At 45.0% G+C, this 9,912-nt stretch overlaps 2 long non-coding RNA genes across 2 annotated transcripts; one reads left to right on the top strand and one right to left on the bottom strand.

Annotated features, from left to right (window-relative positions):
- Nucleotides 1-4,500: 4,500 nt before the first annotated feature.
- Nucleotides 4,501-9,314, top strand: LOC125522740. The gene is made up of 3 exons (XR_007289962.1): nt 4,501-4,653; nt 4,773-4,855; nt 8,962-9,314. It is a non-coding gene; the product is annotated as an uncharacterized LOC125522740 (long non-coding RNA).
- Nucleotides 5,238-5,467, bottom strand: LOC125522741. The gene is made up of 2 exons (XR_007289963.1): nt 5,379-5,467; nt 5,238-5,338 (listed from the first exon to the last, which is right to left on the bottom strand). It is a non-coding gene; the product is annotated as an uncharacterized LOC125522741 (long non-coding RNA).
- Nucleotides 9,315-9,912: the final 598 nt, after the last annotated feature.

Raw genomic sequence — 9,912 nt, 5'->3', positions numbered from 1 at the left:
AATTAAAAAACTTTCAGACTAGTTGCAGGTTGAGGGTGGACTTGCAATTAAGAGAGAAAAAATTCAGGCCCAGTTGCGAGTCAATGATGAACTTGAAACTGAGGAAAAAAACAGTTGAGGTCCAGTTGCAAGTCGAAGTTGGATTTGCAACTTGGACATAAAAAGGGTAAGGGCTCGGTTGCAAGGTGGGTTTGACTCTACAACTAAGGCAAAAAAAGGGTCTAGGTTCGGTCGAGCCGAGTTGCGAGTCAATAGTGGACTTGCAACTGAGACCTAAATAATTCAGCTCAGTTACGATTCGATGGTGGACTTACAATTCAGGAAAAGGGGAAGGCCCATTTGCGAGACGAGTGTTGAGGGTGGACTTGCAACTTGAACAAAAATGGATCAGGCCCTAGTTGCATATTGGGCATGGAGTTATAACTCGGATAAATCGCTCACCCCAGTTGCATGTTGATGTGAACTTTTAATTGCATTAGAAAAAACTTGGAGCCCAATTGCAAGTGAGTAGTGAACATGCAATTGGCACTAAGAATGAAAAAATTGATGACGTAAAAGCAAAAACGAAGATGGGCTTGTAACCAAGGCAACAAATAACAAAGCTCAAAAAAGCATCATTGCAAGTAGGGGTGGCCTTGCAACTAGGAGGGTGGACTTGCAAACCAAGGCAAAAAAATTGTGAGCCCATTTACAAGTCGAGTATGGACTTGCAACTGGCATGCCCAGTTGCAAGTGGAGGGTGGACTTGCAACTGAGACAACTACATAAAACTATGAGACCGGCTACAATTCAATGGTGGACTTGCAAATGGGACAACCATGAGCCTGGTTGCGAGTGGAGGGTGAAAAACAAACTACATTCCCAGTTGCAAGTCATGGGTGTACCTGCAACTAGGATGGAAAACAAACTGCGGACCTATTTACAAGTCGAGTGTGGAATTGGAAATGGGATAACTACACAAAAGGATTGGGCTCAGTTGCAATTGTCAAGGGCGAACTTGCAACGGGGACAAAAAAAGGTCATGCCAAGTTGCAAGTTGAGGGTGACTTGCAACTAAACACAAAAAAGGACCGAGGCCTAGGTCGAGCCCAGTTGCGAGTCGATGGTGGACTTGCAACGGTGACAAAAAACCCAGGGCCAGTTGCGAGTCTAGGCTGGACTTGCAACTAGGAACAAAAAATCGAGCGCAGTTGCGAGTTGAGAGTGGACTTGCAACTGAGGCAGAAAAAAGGTCAGGACCAGATTGAGTTGATCGTGTTTGGTGATGGACATACAACTGACATAGGCACTTCCACAAAAACTCTGACAGTAGCAAAAGAAATAGACACTATTACAAGCCCCCAGTTACGAGTCAAGGGTGGACTTGCAACTGGGACAAACTGGAACTACAAAAAAGGCCCCTATTGTGAGTCGATTGTAGACTTTCAAATGGGCAACTACAACAACTACAAGCCTCCCAATTGCAAGTCAATGGTGTACTTGCAATTAACTGGGGCAACTACACAACTACAAGCCCCAGTTGCGAGTCGATGGCTGAGTTGCAACTGAGGCAACTACACCTACTATAAGCCCCTAGTTGTAAGTCAGGGTGGACTTGCAATTAGGGGAACCACACAACTACGAGCCTCCTGATTGCGAGTTAATGGTGGACTAGCAACTGGGACACCTACAATGAAAAAAATCCCAGACCAAGTCGATGTGTGGACTTGCAACAGTGGAAACTATACCACTATAAACTCCTAGTTGTGAGTTGAGGGTGAACTTGCAACTGGGGAAAATTACAACTACAAAAAAGCTCCAGGTATGAATCAATGCTAGAGTTGCAATTGGGCCAACTACAAATACAAAAAGACCTAGTTCCATGTCGATGTGTGGACTTGCAATAGAGGAAACTACACTACTACAAAATAGACCCAGTTGTGAGTCGATGTGTGGACTTGCAACAGGAGCAACTACACTACTACAAGCCCCCAGTTATGAGTCAAGGATGGACTTGCAACTAGGGAAACCTACAATTATAACAAAAGCCCCCCAGTTGCGAGTTGGTAGTGAACTTGTAACTGGGAAACTACAACTACAAAAGAAGTCCCGAGTTGCAAGTTGAGGGTGGACTTGCAACATGGGTAACTACACAACTACAAAGCCCCCAGATGCGGTGGACTTGCATCTAGGGAAACTACAACTATAAAAAATCCCTAGTTGCGAGTCGAGTGTGGACTTATAATTGTGGCAACTACACTACTACAAAGCCCCCAGTTGCGAGTCGATGATGGACTTAGAACTAGTGTAAATTACAAATACAAAAATCCACTAGTTGCGAGTTGGTGGTGGACTTGTAACTACGTTATATACAACTAAAAAAACCCTACTTGCGAGTCGCAGGTCAGGTTCTCCAGTTACGTGTCAAGGATGTACTTGCAACTGAGACGAAAAAAGGGTCAAGCCCAATTGCATGTCGAGGATGGACTTGCAACTATGACAAAAAATAGGTCGGCCTCAGTTATGTATCAATGATGGACTTGCGACTCAGGAAAATTGGTTGAGCCCCCTAGTTATGTGTCGAGGTGAATTTGCAACTTAGGTAAAAAATTGTGGTCAGATCTCCAGTTACAAGTCTGTGGTCAATTTGCAACTAAGAAAGAATTGGTTGGACTCTAGTTGCATGTCATGGTTGACTTGCAACTAGAACAAAAAAAATAGGCAGGCCTAGTTGCCTGAGAAGGGTGCACTTGCAACATAATCTAAAAATATGTCGGGCCAAGTTGCATCTCGATGGTTTTCTTGCAACTGCAATAATCTCTCCATAATAATAAAGCACGGATTGAGTCTCCGGGTTCACCGTCGCGGCGTTTTTGCAAAACACTCCCTCAAGTTTCTGGTAATTAACCCGCGCTCCAGATTTAAGTTAGTAATAAGTAAAAAAACGATTCGTTCTCACCCGAACGGACGGACGCAACGCCCGGTCTCCGCCTGCCCCAATCCCGACTCCAGGCCGTCGTCCCCAACACACCATGAGGACTAAGATGGAGGCGGCGCTGGTCCGGGCCTCCAGGGGGATCGCACCTCCTACGCATGCCCGATCATCCTACTTCTCCTCGCGCTGCTCCTTGCTGTCCCCGCTCGCAGCCATCTCCAACGCCTCCTCCCACGCCTACGCCTTCGCGGGCCGTCAGCCGGTGCCCGCCCAGGATCCCACCTTCTTCGACGATGTCGTCGATGCCATCGTCGACAAGTATGGCTGGGACCCCGACGCCGAGGTCCGGGTTTGGCCGCTCGACGCCGAGGGCGCGCTCGTCGACGCCGTGCAGTGCTACGAGTTCCCCGCCCGCGTGGGGCCCCGCGGTCGCGCTGGCGCGGGCCCGACGGGGTCGACTTCATGACCAGCGATGGCAACCTGGCGTTCGGCTCCGGCGTTAGGGTCCATGACATGGTAGGGCCGTTTGAGCTGGTGGTCTGGGATGGCGCTGGCAGGGGCTGCGCAGAGCTCCAATTGCCGTTGATGAGTGCTGTTTGACTTTTATCTTTGTTGCTTCAGTTTTTTTTGCTTCTGCTTGCTTGCTTGCTATGCTCTTGAAGTTGTGTGGCCTGTAAGATGAAGCAGTTACTACAATTGGTGAATGGTCTAGCTGCTGCTTATCCCTTTTCTGCTTCTGACTTTGAATTGATTGCGTTTGTTGTAGTGTCTGCACCACCGCCCGTTGATTAGAATGCATGTTCCGGCAGTCCACGCATCAATCACTGGCAAATTAAAAAGGCATGAACGCACTAAACAGAAATTCTGTGTAGATGATTCTTGTATATGGCAGTGGCACACGCGCTGGTTGATGAAGCCGCTGGGCCGGAAGGCCCTCTCATTGCCATGCTAATGAGTATCACGACGAACATGGCCCCCACCTCAATGCCTCCCTGTCGGTGGTGAGGTCTGGCCGGATCTGTACAACCTGCAATATTAGTAAAGAAAAAGAATAGCTTGATTGTTCTATGACTCTGTCGTGGATAGGTAATTTGCATCAGAGGTCTATAGGATCTCCGCCATTAGTTTCCCATTAGAAAATTGAGTTACTAAATTAAGGAAGATGTCGAAAGAGAGGTAATCGATGGAATGATATGCATCAGAAGATCCTCATCACTGAAGTAGTACTCCACCAGTCCACCTACAGTTTTGGAACATATAAACACGGCATCAAAGTGCTACCTGGCACCAAATAAAGAGTTCAGGTCAGGGTGTTATACTGCAGCTAAGCAGTATAGTCTGAATTTCTAAGTTTGAGGAGGATTTCAGTGTTTCTAAAGAAAGGGACAAGGATCAGGGCTATAAGATTGTTGAAGGACTCAGAGACATGTACCATGAATCGGGTACAGTATGCTTTCTACCAGTCTTTTCCTTATATTGACTAAACCTTAGTAAATAACTATTTTCAGTTTTCTCATGTAACCTGAACTGCTGCTGGTTTAAATTTCAGTTCCGCAAGCTGCGGAACACATGCTCTGCCACCGTGTCGTCCTACCTGCTTCAGGGCCCTCTACTTCTTCCCCCAAGATTGCCATTATGATTAACAAATCTGACGAGAGCAATTTAATTGGTGACACATCATATTTATTCTGCAACTGCATGTGAATTCTCATCTTGCGCCTACCTCTTTTGCTTACCAGGTTGCAAAATTTCATTAACTTATTTGTCGAAGTATCCTGCAAAATCATTTCTCTTATGGGAATTAGCCTATTGTATTGATCTAACAAGGTCCACTTCAACCTACGTAACAATTATGTAGTGAAGATGGAGAGCTTTAGGCAAAAAAAGAAAAAAAAACTAGCACGTGATCTATGGAGAATAATTTTGACAGCAACTCCAACTGTAAGATTGCTGAAGTTATTTCTATGAAAGTTATTGAGTTTTCTTGATATCTATGTACACTGACATATATCGCAATTAACACTACTAGGGAAAAGGCTACTAGCAGCGCAGGTTTTAGGTGTATCAGCAGCGCGGGGACCGGCGCTACTAATAAGGCGCTACAGCTAATAGTTAGCAGTAGCGTGGGAGAAACCCGCACTACTACTAACTTTGTTAGTAGTAGCGTGTGCCACCCACGCTACTGATATTACAGACTCGCGCTACTACTAATAAAGTAGTAGTAGCGTGCCTACAATACCAGCGCTACTAGTATCCTAAATACTAGTAGCGCACAGTTTTTTCCCACGCTACTACTAACCTATTAGGAATTAAAAAAATAAAATCAACCAATTCCATTCCATCACACAATTCCTCATTGTAGCGGCAACTCATGTATAATTCAAATCACACAGTGTTGTGCGTAGCAACTTGGTAAGCAACTACCTAAGTAAGCTCTACTGCTATTAACTTGGTAAGCAACTACCTAAGTAAGCTCTACTGCTATTACACATCGGGCAGCCTCAATGAGCCGCACCTGACCGACGGCAGCCGCCGTCGTGACTTGCGACACCATCGCGTCCCTCTCCCTGGCCCTCGGTTCCAGCTAGCCTTGATCGATGTCGTCCTCGTGCCTGCCTTGCCACTAGCGGGCTGCTTCTCCTCTGCTCGCCTAGGTACCCTACTTCTCCTCAGCGCTCCCGGGCCCAGGTCCCCTGCTTCTCCTCGCGTCTCCAGTAGCAGCGATCCGGAGGCGGATCCAACAGCACGCCTAGGTCACAGATCCCAGGTCCTCAGTGCTCCAGCAGCAGCGATCTAGGGCCTTCTTCTCCTACTCGTTCTTCTCCTGAGCATGCTCCTACTTCTCCTACAACAAAAGCAACATCAGGTCAATGACAACAGCAGCAGGTCAATAACAACAGCGGCAACTCCTGGGAATGCTTCAATTTAAGTCCATTTCTTTGATCAACAACTTATGCTAAGGACGACGTGCTATCGAACTTTGGAAAGTACAATATGAATATGACAACAGCAGCAGCAGTTTTACAACAAAAACTAAACTACTAAAATTACAGCAAATGCAAGTTAACTGAACATTTTGATCTACTGCAAGTTCATTGATCTCCATTACCTACTGGAGTACTCCATTTTAAGCTACTGAAGCTACTCTAACTATCCTATTTTACTCTAACGGAAACTAAACTAAGCAAGCACTACTGCTTGCAAGTCCTACACTAAACTAAACAATCATGATTTCTAGCAACAGCAATCATCATCTTCAAGTCCTAACTTAATAGCAGCAAAGAGAAGAAGAGAAGAAGAGAAAAGAGGAGAAGAGAAGAAAAGAGATGAGAAGTTTCTATTAAGGAAAAATAATTACTCCTCTCTTCAAATGAATCAAACGAGTAGCTCTATACTACATGTTTAATTAAAGTAACTGAAAATGTTTCTGTTAACTTAAATTAACAGAAAAAGGTTTTATTTGAAGTAACTGAAAAAGGTTTCAGTTAAATTGACTGAAAAAGGTTTCAGTTAACTGAAGAGAGGTTCCATTTAATCCATTTACAGTACTCATAATGCTTGTGCTGCAGTAAAACTACTCCTAATGCTACAACAGTTAACAACAACTGAAATTACTGTAATGTTTAAATATTACAGTACATACTCCACTGAATATTACTGAAACTTAATAGAGGTCGGAAAATATGCTTTGTTTCAGATAAATTTTGACAAATCCAGTGTGACAACTTCATTTCAGTCAAATTTTTTCAAATCCATTGTTACAGGCTAGCAGCAGTAGCTTAGTTATAGAATTGGGAGTAGAAGTTGTTACAGGCTAGTAGTAGTAGCTACAAATTTACAACTTCATTTCAGACAAATTTATAACTTCATTTCAGAATTAGGAGTACAGCTTGATTTCACTAAATCCAGTGTTACAGGTTAGCAGTAGTAGCAAGGGAACTGTAAGATTAACAAAGCTACAGAAAATCAACAAGCTATTTCAAAGGATGATTCATGACTAACAAAGGTTGGCCTTGGCGAAGCTGCACATTCATGACTAAGCTACAGAAGTTGGAGTAACAGAAGCTACAGAAGCTTCACAAGAAGATTAACAAAGACGTGCAAGATTAACAAATCAACTATGGTGTTGGATGGATGGATGGACGACAAGGAGATTACCATGAGGATGACGACGCCGTGGCGGGGCAGGGCCCGCGCTACCAAGGTGGGGGCACCATTAGGACGACGACGCCGCTCCGCTGGTCCGGCGCTCTGCTACTCCAGCGTCGCTCTAGATCCGCCGCTTGGGCCACACTCCAGGTCCGCTGCTCCACATCCAACGCCTCCATCGCTCACATACAGCACGGGCGCAAGCCTCCATCGCATAGAAGCTCATCACCGGCGCAAAAAAAAACTCAATCTTTTCACCTAAGTACGTTGGTGGACACCTTCAGACAGATGTGGGAATTAATCCCTGCAGCATTAATCAAGGATACAACAAAAAATTGTCAAGGGGAAATCTTGGTGCAGTAGCACGACAAAAACTGAACTTGAGTAAAGTAAACCTGGTTGCGTAATCACTTATTAGATTGACCGAACTTATTCTTTGCACAAATGAGAAATCTGAAGCCCTTCTTGTACTTTTGCCGCTGCTACTAGTACAACCTAAGCACTAACAACCAATGAGCAAGAAATATAATAATGCAGGAAGAAAAGAATACATCCATCTGAAGCCCTTCACATGAACCAGATCCTCTTACACGTGCAGAATATCAACATTGGCCAACTAAAATCAGTCACAAACATGGATTTCACATGCAGGTCAGCAAATCACGCATCTACGCAGGTCAACTAGGATAAGCAGGTGAACAAAATCTTCATCTAACGAGGAAACTCTGATGAAAGAGATACCATCTCTTGCTCTGTATCTTCTGTAGACATTCTTACACTGAATTTATGAACACATTCTTCTACTATCCACTACTTACTAGTCACAGGGATTGAATGCTAAAATCAAGGTACTACAACAATCTAGTCTAGATAAACAACACAGGGCGCAGGGGGAAGTCCTCTTCGTAACAAAATCTCGCGGAAACCGCCTCATTAGTTGGAATTAGGATGCCATGGCAAGACGAACTGAAAAAGGGAAAAAGGCGGCCGCACTAACCTTGATGAACTCGGCGGGGACGCCGCAGACGCGCTCGACGAGCAGGCCGGCGCCCTCGAGCTCGCACACCAGGCACGCCACGCTGTCCTTCCCCGCTTGCACACGACCTGCCAAATCGAATCCAAGGGGGTCAGGGGCTGCCTGCGGTGAAGAGAAAGAGAGGATGATGGGGAACCTCACCTCCATGGCATCGGTCCGCACTAGCAGCAGCAGGAGGAGGGTTGGAGGAGCAAGTAGTAGGACCACCGGCGGGCCGTTTGCATCGGCGGCGGGCAAGAGGGAGCCCTCCCCGTGCCGTGCCGCACCCGGAGAAGGGGGCCCCTAGCTAGGGTTTGGGGCCGGCACAAGGGCACGGCGAGGAGGAGGATCCGCACGTGAGGTGGGGGGTGCCGGTGGTGGGGTTGGGGGAGAGGAGGTCGTCGGCATCGGTGGTGGCGGGGTTGGTTGGGGGAAACGTGGGGAGTGGAGGACGAGGAGAGGCGTCGTGGGAGAGAAAGGCAGAGCAGGGGTGAGAGGCTGAGGTGGGGCGGCAAGGAGATAACTTAACAGTAGCGTTGGGTTTATACCCCACGCTAATCCAACGCTACTACTATGGTATGTCTTGGGTGCACGGTTGAGACCATTTAGTAATAGCGTGGGATTTATAACCCGCGCTGCTACTATCAACTTAGTTGTAGCGTGGGTTTATAACCCGCGCTACTACTATGGCTGGTCCGGAGGGGCACGGTGAAAATCACTTAGTAGTAGCGAGGGTTATAAAACCGCGCTACTACTATCAACTTATTAGTAGCGCGGTTCCTTTAAGCTCGCTACTGCTAGTTAGCAGTAGCACCAGTTTTTAAACCGCGCTGCTGCTAATATTCTGTGTATAACGTTTTCCCTAGTAGTGTAATGTTGGCAGATGCAATGGAGTACACTTGATGCAATCAATTCTGGTGTGTGTGTGTGTGTGATGCAATGACGTGTGAATAACAACAGAAAAATATGCCTGAGGAGTATGGGTATGTAGTAACATTTCTCTGTTATTTTCGGAACAACTTGGAATATCTTATTGGTAGTTTATATACAAAGTCATTTTGATAATTATCATGCTGCAAACCTACATAGTTTTCTATATTAATCATGTCATGTTAAAATATAAAAGTTATAGCTTCAATAAATTGATAAAATACAGATTTGGGCTTTACATATTTATTGAATATATATTTACATATGAATACGTCGTTACAGTCGGACTCTAGCGAGCAGCAGTGGTTGTTATACCCGACCAGGTAACTTGCTACTGTTGGTGAAACTCTCTTGTGCAGAAACGCCGATCTTGAAATCTTGATCCTACTTATAGGCCGTATTGCAAGCAATGTACTCATGTTTTACTGAACATATAGGTAACATGAAATTTTGATCTTCTCCCATCACTAAAAGTTGTGTTTTAAACTTGCAAAAGCATTGCTAAGCCTATTCAATCATTTCTATTTTACCCTAGATTTCACTCCATACCATAATTGAGATACAAATGGGCGTTACTGATGTCGAGGAGAAGAGTTAGAAGCTCTTGGATTGAGAATGTGAGATTTATATAGGTTCAGTAGAACAAAAAGTTTCAGATTCTCTACTCCAGATACAACGGGAGACCTCTGATGTCATAGTTGGCACGGACATTTAGCAATAAATTTGTGCCTGCCTGGACATTATTACTATTAAACTATGAATAATGATTTTTGCAACTGTAGGAGAATTTCTTTGCCGCATCACAAGAAAAACAATTTGAAACAGAAAAGTGTACTGAACCTTCTAATTATTGTATGAACTTGCTTCACTTAATTTAAGAAGTACACATACTGCTAGCATTTGC

The sequence above is a fragment of the Triticum urartu genome, chromosome 7, assembly GCF_003073215.2.
Source record: "Triticum urartu cultivar G1812 chromosome 7, Tu2.1, whole genome shotgun sequence".
Lineage (NCBI taxonomy): Eukaryota > Viridiplantae > Streptophyta > Magnoliopsida > Poales > Poaceae > Triticum > Triticum urartu.
Note: the sequence above shows the minus strand (reverse complement) of the source record. Positions and strands in the feature narration are given on the sequence as shown.